At 39.2% G+C, this 12,500-nt stretch overlaps 1 pseudogene; it reads left to right on the top strand.

The window, feature by feature from the left end:
* The window catches only part of LOC140948801 (pseudouridylate synthase 7 homolog), an 87,510-nt pseudogene that overhangs the window by 17,600 nt on the left and 57,410 nt on the right, over positions 1 to 12,500 (top strand).

The raw sequence follows: 12,500 nt of genomic DNA, 5'->3' as shown, positions 1-12,500 counted from the left end.
CCACCGTGCGCGCCTAGTTTCATCAAATCCAGAAAATTTTCGCATACTAACAGTACGACGATACAATACTTTTTCTTTACGCGGGGGACATTAGGGTGCCTCCTCGGGTTCCGGCCTCTGGGCCGGAACCCTGCGGGGGCAAAAATGTACCGTTCAGAAATTGTTAGATATCCGTTTTTTGAGATTTAAGTGGAAGATTGCCAATATATTCGCTCGTTTATGAAAGTCAGCTCAATTCTGTCACTGGACTATTTTCCCGAGTTCGGCGGCTAAACCCGGTTCAGACGCCGCTCCACTCATGTTCCGAACCTAACTGAGTTTGGTTCGACTTTGGAGCAACATTGGCGCGACATCTGATTCAGATGGCGCACCGTGTGTCGTGTGTTGTAGGGAGAAAGAAAAAGGCCTGGGTCCGATATCATATCTTCGCGCCATAATTCAACTTTCAAAGATGGTGGCTGTGAAGGAGAGGATAGCTCTGATTAGAGCTATTTCTCGGGGAAGCGAACGTAGGAGGATGTTTTCCGAAAGTGCGCAAATGCTTATTGCATTAAGAAGACGACGGATAGCTCTTCTTTTGTCCTTGGCAGGGATTTTGTTGCTCTCGCGTAAGCAGAATTTAGCCACGGAGATGGTTCATGTACGATCTTGCCGGCGTCTGCTCAGGAGCAACGGCTGGTGGGAGATGGTTTGGACAACATATACCGATGAACGATTCAAGAAAACTTTCAGAATTTCAAAGAATACATTCAGTTTCATTCTGAACCGGATTCGAAACGACTTGGAACGCCAGACAGTAAACGAAGACCCCATATCACCCGAATGTCGGCTAGGCATTTGCCTTTATAGGCTCGGAAGAGGTGATTATTACTACACCATAGCGGAAATGGCTGGATTGGGTGTTTCAACTGTACATGAGATTGTAACTCAGGTATGTCAATCGATCGTTGAAGACCTTTGGGAGGACTGTGTCAAGAAGCATATGCCATGCACTGAGGAGGACTTTAAAGATAAGATGAAGGAAATGAACGAAAGGTGGCAGTTTCCCTTCTGTTGGGCTGCAATTGATGGCTGCCACATACCTATTAAATGTCCACCAGGAGGAGCTGCATCGTGTAAAGAGTACCACAATTTCAAGAACTTCTATTCCGTGGTATTGATGGCTATGGTAGACTCAAAATATAGGTTTATTTGGGGCAGCTGCGGTTTCCCTAGTAACTCCCATGATGCTATCATTTTCCAGGCAACAGAACTCTGGGAAAAGCTAAACGAACACGATTTTATTCCAGACATTGCACATAAGGTTGCTGATGTGAACATTGGTCCACTCATTATTGGGGATTCAGCATTCCCATTCGAACCGTGGCTATTGAAGCCCTACACAAATGCAGTACTCACAGAGAAGCAGAGATACTTTAATTACAGGTTAAAAGTCGTGCTAGGATGGTCACAGAAGGAGCATATGGGCAACTTAAAGGAAGGTGGAGGGTGCTTTTGAGGAAAAACGAGAGTGAACCTTGTCAAGCCAAAACAACAACCCTTGCTTGCATGGTTTTGCATAACATCTGCATTGAAAAGGGTGATACCATCTGCAGCAAGCTAGATATTACTAGCGACCCACTTACAAATGCGAAGAGAGATAGTCGCACATTAAGGGATGCATTAGAGATGACCTGTTGTAGAAAGCTACCAGACTCCAATTCCCAGGCAACTCAACTCAACTCAGGAGCGCGCTAGCAGATATGTTTTGGAGGGAAAGAGAAGGTTCTGAATTAAAGTGAACGAGTTAAACCAAATATTTCTTGCAACATTTATTGGAGTTTTGTAATGGGCCCATTCAGTTATTTCCACTACGTTTTGTAACAAGGAAGGCTTCTTTTATAATATTAGCCCACCCAAAGTACTGTAAACTGCGTGCTTCAATTTATAACAGATGAACTTTATATGTTGAAAGAATGTAATGTTCAAAGGGGTTTTACATGACCCATGAAGTGCATCATGTTTCACATTTCAACACCATAACACAACATTTGAATGCATTCTGCTATTTATATTGATGATAAAATTTCGCACCAAGTGTTTCTAATGAAGTGATAGTATCCATTATGAAGGGCCCATGATGACACAACTGTCGAGTTTAAGTCAGTAGCTTGGACTTGCATTGTACAATGTACTTTAAGTAGTAGTTAGCGGGTGTCAAGTCTGTAGGTAATACAACTTCTACAATATTAAGAATAAATTTGTTAACACAACTGTTATCGTAGTTTAAGTGAACATCAGAAGAAACTGTCTTTGCAGGTACAAAGCAAACATCAACTAGAAAACATTTATCAAGGACTTGCGCCTCTGCTTTTTAGCAAAATTTTCTCCAAACCATCCAACTAATTTTTACCAGCACTGTCATGGGAAAGTCAGTCAGTTGCACAAAGACAAACTATAGTGATTAGATACTTCTGTTTCTGAACAAGCAAGATCCTGGGTAAAGACACTTTTAAACATGTTGTTTTTCCCTGTTGCAAATGCTAGTAAAATATAGAGTCACAAGCAAAAAGGCTTTCTGGCGCCTGAGAATTTTCCATGAATGCCAAGAGTCCCTGTATTTCACGGGTACAACATTAGTTGCATCACTCTAGTGGTACAATTCAAGGGCTAAAAATGAAACAGGAATATGTAATAGACTTATTATAATAATTGAGCACTGCCCAAATTAGGGAATTTTTAGCCAATATTTTTGAGTGAAATTGAAGACTACATACATGTCCACACCATAATTCAGCAGATTCGTATCAATTTTATATACAATTATCTCTTTAAACCCTAAGATCAAAATCTAAATCCTCATTTATTACCCCTATTTATTTCCTATAGAATGTGGAGAAGTTGATAAAATATCAAGCAAGCCCATCTTGTGTGATCATGTCCTTAATTGTCATGACCACTCTGTTTTACAAAGCATTGCTGTGATAAGGAGACATTTGATGCTGATCGCTCCTAGGGCTTAAAGGGTTAATTAGCATTTCAACATCAAGTAATTACATAAGTGTACACCTGCTTCACTTTCAACCCTTCATTTAAAAGTCAATAAACTCAACAAGACCATAGTTGGTGGAAACTTCAAGAAAACCAAAAATTTTGGTAGTTTAAGTCTCCAGGATGAACAGAACTTGACATCTGATTACCATACTGCCTACTGTCACTTCCAATTAGTCCATGTAAGTTGGCCGCTGCTGTAGCTCTTTCTTGTAGGGTTGGTTGAACATGCTGTGTGGGCATAGCTTGCAGAAGCATCTGTAGCATGTTACGTTCATGTTCACGAGACTTTTGAGCCTGATCACTCATGTACGAAAGGACTTCTTTCACCGGATCATTGTTGATGGCAGTCTTGATTAGGTCAATTACTTCATGTAAAGACTCATCTGTCTTTCTCTTCCTTCTCCTTGTAGCCACAACTCTCTCTTTCCTTTCAGATGAGGATGTGTCAGGTGATGCTTCAGCAGCACTAGCTTCTGAATCTGGTAAACATGGTGATTGTGTACGAACAAATGAAGACTCTACTGCAAGTTCAGGTCTGCATGCATCCCGAGTTTTGGCAATAGCAAATAGGCTGTTAAACCATGGACCATAGCCTTTTTCGTCAATAAATCTCTTTATTCCTGTGCTAGTCTTCATGGTGAGAGAAGTCTTCTTGCACTCAGCAATGGCTTTCTTGAACTTTGTTCGCAACTGAACATGATCAAATGGAACTTCTTCATTTCTCACAGCAGCCCTTTCCTTAAGTTCGACCAGAACCTTTTTGTATATTTCTCCATTTTTCTGGTTTTTAGTGTTGGTCAGTATGAATTTATTCTTGTAATAATCATAAGATATTACAATGTCCACCAAATCCCCTAATAGACTTTGACTCCATTTGGCCTTCCTTCCACTTTTATTCTTAGAACATTTTTGGCTTTTCTTCTTTTTTTCAAACAGGCCCCGGCTGAGACTTTCATCCTCACCATCTTCATCATCATCACTATCAACAGCACTGAGGAAAATGAACAAAAGTTTTAAATATTGCAGCACTAAATTCTCACATGTCTTAATGTAAACCCATGAAAACCAAAAAAAATTGCTTCAAAAGTTGCACTTGTATTTGTCTGCCTAGAGGTCATATTTTTTATTGCTGTGATTATTGTAAAAACCATCTATTCAAATTAAAACCATTCAAAAGGAACCCTGCTTAAATTTAAACCCTCACGAATCGAAGGTGCTAAGACTCTATCAAGCTAGGAGATCACACACAGGCAAAGGAGAGGCATACATGCAGCCTTTGTGGCCTAGCGGTTAGAACTCTAGACCGTTGCAAGCTAGAGGTACTTGGATCAAATCCACCAAATTCTAGCTTTGCTATTTTTTCTTTTTTTATCTGACCAAAGTCTCTCTTCACATTTTTTTTTATTTTAAAATTTGTATCAATCCCTACCACCTTTTATACATGGTGAACATTGTTGATGGAACAATGCCATACAAATGACAATACGCAGTCAGAAATCCTTTCAAAATAGATTCATAAATATAGGGCTAATGAATCTGTGCTAAGCAATAAGCATACAATAAAAATATTAAAGACATTCAACGACTAATTTGTGTCTTCAACTGAAATCTTCAGCGCCATGCGTTTCCCTGAGCTTCATGAGGTCCTGCGAGACACTCACGTTTCTAGTATTAAACACTGAAAGTTTTCTGCCAGAATCCAGTGTAGATGAACTAGATCGCTCATTAACTGAGACTGAAATATATGTTGTGTTACCATTTTATCATTGGTTTAGATTTTCTTTTCTTTTGTCTTTGTGTATGGTAATGTATGATAATGAGCTGGAAACAAAGAAAAATAAATTTGAAACCCAAATAACAACATAAGTTTCCGATTTAAGTGGGAAAATCACAAACCAAAGTGATGACAAGTAAATGGATTCAAAGTTGTTGTTCCCTGGATGCTGGCAGTGATACCAGATGTACAAAAAATGTACACTTCTCTAATAAGAAATGGCACATGACTGCTTCCAGGGCACATGCCAAACAAGTAATTCATGTCACTGTAATCCAAGTTAACATTATGGCTGTTGTGGTTCAATTTTATTCTTGGTTTAAATTTTACTTTCCTTTGGTTCAAACTCATTATCATACATTACCATACCCCAAAACAAAGGAAAATAAAATTCAAACCAAGGAAAAAATTGAACCACAACATGGCCACTATTATTGACCTTCCACAGAGGGATAAATATAAACATTAACACAAGCAATTTACAGTTTCAAGTTTTTTAATTATACCCTTCTGTTGATCAATTTTTATCACCTAACTTGCACCTATGCTTACTTTAAAGCAACAAAGGAAACCTTGAATGCTGGAATTCCTTCGGCGATGATTTTGTTGTGTTGGAAAAGAGAATGAATCACGCATGAGATAAACTGCAAACATAACTACATCGGGTGTTTACATTTCTTGTTTGTGACAGCTTCTTGCTGATTATCACTTTTATTAGCGAAAGAAGATTACCTTTCCTTTTCACTGTAGACTTCATCTGCCGCTCTATCTTTTCTTCAACTTCTTCATAACTGTGCCTACTTGCGATCAGCAACTCGGTTACGGGCCTTACAGTTTCGCACTCAAAACAGTAGCCGACATTCTTCCCACCTATCCACCCGTCCACGCTTTCATCAATCTCTGGCTCGCTACATAAGTTGCAAATGGCTACTTTGCAGCGAATGCAGCGATATTTGGTCCATCTTTTGCACTGTTTACAGTTCTCTCCGTCTTTTGCCGCCATTAGGGAGTTTAAGATACTGAGACTACGGACTACGAACTACGGCTGGACGAGCGTTGTCCTTTGTTTGTAGCACTGGGTTGAGTCGTGCAAATATAGAACGTTAAGATTGCACTACAGACAGTAGACTACAAGAGAAGAGGCGGAGAGGGAAACAACACGCAAAGATTTTCTTGTTTTCATCACAGTTCACAAAAATGCAAGTCAGTTTTGCATGTGATCTTATCTTTTGAACAATGAACAAATTCTTCCATACTTGAAGGAAGCAATTACGTCGGGTGAAATTGATGAACAAAATTTTGGTTACACAGGTTTTACTTTTTTCGCCCATGAATACTTATGTCAAATATTAAAGAAATAGACAGAAATAGTAATAGCTCATTTATTAGATTTAGAAGATGGACTTCTCCGACTACTAATCTGATGTAGTTTGAAGTTTGAAGTATTGAAATGCCGAGTCTCGATTGTCTGGACGATGTTTACATCATTTTCATTCAGCAAAAGCGATACAAAAACTCGCATAAACAAAGGTTACACAAGTAGAAAGACACACTAATCAGTTCGAACAAACATTGAAACTTTTCAAGTGCGAAGAGAAAGTAAATTACCTGCATGATTTTTCTTCTCCTCGGCCGTCAATCTGAATTCTAAGCTTAGCTAGATAAAAATGTAGTCACAACAGTGGATTAAAAGCGTAAATCTGAGCAGAAATTAGACACAACTTACATATTTCGCTTCCCTCTCACTTTAAGCAGGTGAATTGAAAACTTTTTTACGAAAAGACGAGATTCTTGAATTACCGAGACGGCAAAATACGACCAAAATGTTCTCCGTAGTCCCGACTACGCGAAACAGCTCAACAGCTCACCGTAGCCGCAGGACTACGTGGGAAAAATGAACAGTCACGTGGTTTTGATCATGCGCAGTAGCATGTTTAACCGTAGTCGTAGTCCGTAGTCGACGTATCTTAAACTCCCTATTTTCTCTTCTTCGTAAAACTTACGGGCATGCGTAACAAGTCCTCCGTGGGACTTATGGGAAGATTTATAAATTATCATAATGTATGCATTTAATTCGGCACATGAGAAGAACGCCGTATGAATCACCTGCCGCTCCAATGTCGAATAATGCGACATTGGGAAATAAGAAAAAGGATTTGCAAAACTATTCTCGTGAACAGAGGTCTTCCTTTTGCTAATTATGCGTGCGCGTGCAAGACCGCTGTTCTTTACGTGGCTCGTACAACTTCAGACAAACAAATTTCAAGAACTTTTCAAGGATTTTTCAAGGACAAATTAAATTTTTCAAGGACTAAGATTTATTTGATAAATCGGCATTCTTTAACCCCCAGTATCCATCTTAACTGGAGTAATTTACGATTTTTACTTCTGCGGCCATCCTTGATCACGTTATTTTATTCTTCTTTCCTTGAAGACTTTGCAAAATGACTGGGTATGACTTGCAATTGCATCGTAGGTACAGAAATAACATTTGAAATAAAGAAATAGAAATAAAATATTGTTCATGCACAAAAATGTTTTTACGTTACCAGCGAGTTTTACAGGTTCTTACACCGTGGATGAGCCAAATTTTCCCCGGCAAAATAATCTAATTTTACAGAAAAAGGTGTCTGGCGTGGACAAGGTTGTGAATTTCAAGTAATATATCAAACATGAGATCCAGTGTTTCATCACCAGATGAAACACCGAGAAGAGAGTTGAAAATACGACGCGCAGCGGAGTATTTTTGACGAACTTCGAGGTGTTTCATCTGGTGATGAAACACTGTGTCGAATGTTGGATATTTCTTCTCAAACAAAATCATTTTTGAAGGAGAAATTAAGGATGCAAATACTAAGCAGTGTTTCATCCGATTTCCAAACACTCATTAAACATTAATTTCCTTTGTATTTTCTTAATGAATTATTAATGAGTTTGAGAAGGACGTTTCAAGACCTAATAAAGAAATCAAGTACTTTTCAAGGGCCTAAACCGAATTCAACGACTTTTCAAGACGAGTAGTAAAATTCAAGACCTTTTCAAGATTGTACATGTACGAACCATTTCTTAAGGACAGTTTTTTAAAATCCTTTTTCGGATTTCCCAATCCAACGGTAAAAGGGAAATCCAACAACAGATATCTCAGCGCTGAAACCCGTTTTCGGATTTCGCGTTCGCCTGCAAGTCCGAAATCCGGACTTTAAAATCTAAATCCAGGTTTCCCAATCGAACGCACCCTATCTATTGAACCCAGTATCCATCTTAACTGAAGTCTTGAATAACAAAACTGGATAATGATTCAGTTGATGCGAAGACAGATTTTAGCTTTTTGAAAAGACATCAAATAGCGTTTCATTCTGACCTGGTATAAAGAGAGGTTAACGTTTTGACTTAAAAATTGTAGTGCAGAATTTACTTCTCAAAAATAGTTTGAATACGCAAATGTTTTAAGATAGGAAGGGTTCTAGTCAATCAGGAGTTCTAGTAATTGGACGCCGTACAAGATACCAATTTATTGGGGGTTCATTTCTTCAAAATGATTGAAGTCAGTCTTGCGGCACGTTATTGTTAAAGGTGTGAAATATCATGTGTTCGAGGCGGCATGCGCTAGGTCCTAATATATGCTGATTAATTTTAGTATGCGTTCCATTAGGATGATCCGGATCTGGACAAGTGTTTGAAGATCACTCGCTTTATAGCACATCAAAGAAACTGACGAATCTAGCCTGGGAAAGGATTCATTGGTTCTTTTGATGTACCATGATCAGAGTGCTCTCGGATCACTGATGCATGACTAGATAGTCCCAAAGAAACCCACCCTAATAAGAGTTTGAAAATGAACACAAGGACCAGAGAGTAGAGAGACATACAGACAGACATACCTAGCGACAGACAGACGGACGGGCGAAAGGACAGTTAGACGGACGGACGGACAGGCGGACGGGCGAACGAACAGATAGACAGACCGACGGACTATTCTTCATAGTCTACATCAACGATTTACCAGGGGTAATTAGTAAGGACAGTTCAATTGCTCTGTATGTATAGGGTTATTAGTACTCAAGAAGATCTGTCTACTTTTCAAAGTGACATAGATAAAATTTCAGATTGGTGTAAGATGAATAAGATGAGAATTAATATCAAGAAATGTAAGATCATGCGAATAACCAGGAAAAAGTCACCCTTAGTTGGAGAGTATAATATTGAAGGTCAACCTTTGGAAAGCGTTAATGTGTATAAAGATTTAGGATTATTTACTTCTAGTAATCTTTAATGGAACCAACACGTAGATAAAATAACTGCTAAGGCTAATAGGGTTTTAGGGTTGGTTAAGAGGACTTGTAGGAACTTAAAGGATATTGATACCATGAAGACACTTTATTGTAATCTTGTGAGACCTTTATTAGAATATTCATGCGAAACTTGGAACCCTCATACTAAACGTAACATTGATAAATTGGAGGCTGTTCAGCGAAGAGCTACCAGTTGGATCACTAGGTCTTATGATGATTACGATACTAGACTATCTAAGCTAAAATTGTTGTCATTATCTAATAGGAGGTTCACTAGAGATGTTACATTTTTTTTAATGTAATTAATAGGCATTATGATATTGACATTTCAAATAAGCTCATATTTTGTAAGGACAGAAATACAGGTTATAACTTGAGGAAAAATGACACACAGGACCTTGTTCCAAATTTTAGTAGAACTGACGGTTTTAAATATAGTTTTTTTTAACCGTGTTGTAGATGAATGGAATGGTTTACCCAATCATATTAGAGAATCAAACAGTATTGCAACTTTTAAAAGAAATGTTTTAAGCTTTATTAAGGATAACTAGAACATTTAGATTTCTATTTGTATATATTTTTGTTATATTTTAATTAGTGGGGGCATCCCTAGTATGGCGCATTGGCGCTTTTGGTTGTCTCCTTCCCCACAACTTTTTTTTTTTCTTATAGTAGTGTTAGCTAATTTCATTTCATTATTTGCTTGTAATGTAGTGGAGTGCATCTGTAATAAATAAATAAATAAATACTGACAGAGAGACAGACAGATTAAACATATGGCGATTAACTAAACATTCTTTTCTATTTTTTTATTGAGCTAGGTCGAGTAGCTGGATGGCAACCAAGGCGTAAAGGAGGAGGAATCAAGTACCTGTGCATGCCTGTGAGTCCTGTTTATACCAAGCCCTCAACCCCTGGATTCCATCCGAAAGCATCCCTCTTCGGTGTACAGTATGTCAAGTAAACGATCTTTTACCCCCAATTCCAGGTCATAAACCAAACATAAGCTACCTTGGAGTACACTGCGCTGTATGCCGAGCGGAGAGAAGAGGATCCGTCATGATGATCCCGGCCCTTTATCCCTAATCGTAGGTGGACCCTTGAGTATATCGGATCGGCTATCTTATGAGAGCCATATATGCCAAAAAGTACCGCCCCAGATTACATCTGCGTCGACGCAGACGCGACTGGAATTGAATTAAAGCACAACGAAAGACATTCTGCAAATTCTTTTCTCTTTTCAGTTCTTTTTCAGCTATACGCACGAGCGTATGCGCGTATATGGACGTTACGCTCCTGGGAAGCAATAGAGAGGAGTCACACAGAAAAATGAACAGACAACATACAGTTCTTATGTATAAAACTGGTGTGAAACCAATAATAAACAATCCTAACAGCAAACGACAAGTAAAGGGAAAACGTGGTCACGTGGTACAAATTCTCGTTTGCCGTTTTTTACCGTCGTAAAAGTGACTCTAAATCTCTCTAAAACCAATTTCACTTTAAAAGGGAAAAAAAATGTTTGGGTAATAAAAACCCTAACAATCTTATGGGATACCGAGAAAATTATTCTAAATGCAGCGTCACTGTAAATGCATTAACCCTTCAAAGTTATCACAGGTAATAATTGTGTTCAGGGCTCTTCCTACACTTGAGTCTTACCTGTCCAGTCATTCACAGTTCGTCCAAATCAGAGATACTAGTTCTTCTGATCGTCAACAGACCTGTGGTCTTCCCCAGGGGTCCGTCTTGGGCCCACTCCTATACTTAGTCTATACCGCTCCTCTCGGAGCTATCCTGCGTCGCCATGGTGTAGGGTTTCACATGTACGCGGACGACACTCAACTGTACCTTAGCATGAAGACCACTAAAGTGGAGGACGTTGTGTCTGCACGCACTAGGGTTGAAGTTTGTTTGCGTGAGCTGAACCAATGGATGCTTTTAAACAATCTCCGGTTAAACAATGATAAGACTGAACTCCTGGTTCTGCACGCTAAACATCGCCCTAAGCCACCATTAGATACGATTACTGTGGGTGATGCTACTGTGGAGCCCACATCTAGCGCACGGAACATTGGTGTCGTCTCCGACGATACCATGAGTTTCGAGGAACACGTCAATGAACTATGCAGGACCGCTTTTTATCACATCACAAACATTAGTCGTGTACGTCCATGACTTAATATTGACTCAACCAAAACACTAGTGCATGCATTAGTAACGTTTCGCGTAGATCATTGTAATTCGCTTCTCTATGGCCTACCTGATTATCTTATTCAGAGACTACAATATGTTATGAACGCGGCGGCCAAAGTGATCACTTGCAAGCGAAAGTTTGATCATGTCACACCACTACTTATTGAGCTACACTGGCTCCCCGTCCGTCAGCGTATTGTTTTTAAGATCTTATTGTACATCTTTAAGGCACTCCATGGTGCGATTCCAACGTCCCTGACTTAGCTCATTAGTCCTTACGTTCCTAGGCGAGCTCTTAGGTCTGCTGACCAACTTCTACTGGAGCAGCCAACGCACAAGCTCAAATTGATTGGCTTGAGGGCTTTCTCAGTGTGCGCGCCTTACCTATGGAACTCGCTTCCACTGTTCGAGATTAAAAGCAGCGCATCTGTATCTATCTTTAAAGCTAAGCTTAAGACCTTTTTTTTTCGACAAGCATATTTTTAGACTTTCCATTTATTTTTTTTTGATTTTTAGGACTTTTAGACTTTTGATTTTTCCGATTCTTAAGATATTTTTTTTTTACATTTTTTAGTGTATAGATTATAATATATTTGTTACTGTAAGGCGCATTTGGGCGTTAGAAAAATGCGCTATAGAAATAAATTATTTATTATTATTATTTTATTTATTATTAAAGTGAATGGTGATGAAGCCGGTCAGACTTTGTTACATACTTTTCAAAACTATTTAGGACTTGACCGTACCCAAAATGCCCTGGCTGCCAGAGGCTTTTCATGCGCGGTTTCCAGTTTCGGTTAAGTCTTGCAGCCGACGAAGTTCCTCGTCGCACGCGAGAAAAAACCTCTGGTCCCCAGGTTATACCCTAAATAACTATACCGCAAGGAAACTTTAGATGTGTGATTCTTATTGTGACATACTCAACTTAGCAATTTTTCAGCCTTTTGATTTGTCCGAGAATTATTGGTGCATGTATGAAGGATAGATCAAACTCTCTACGAAGTGTTACATCGCTTGTACGTCTAGCTTCGATATTTTGCAACGCCAGCATAGAAATTCCATACTGATAATCTGATACCAGTGGCGAATCCAGGGGAGGTGCCCGCCCCTCCATATTTTTAGAGCAATAAAAAATTATTGGACACCGAGTTCTTCCCCCCCCCCCCCTCCCCTCTTATCTAAGGGTCTGGATGAACGGCCTCTCC

Source organism: Porites lutea, chromosome 1 (assembly GCF_958299795.1).
Source record: "Porites lutea chromosome 1, jaPorLute2.1, whole genome shotgun sequence".
NCBI lineage: Eukaryota > Metazoa > Cnidaria > Anthozoa > Scleractinia > Poritidae > Porites > Porites lutea.
This window is presented reverse-complemented; position numbering and strand designations above follow the sequence as displayed.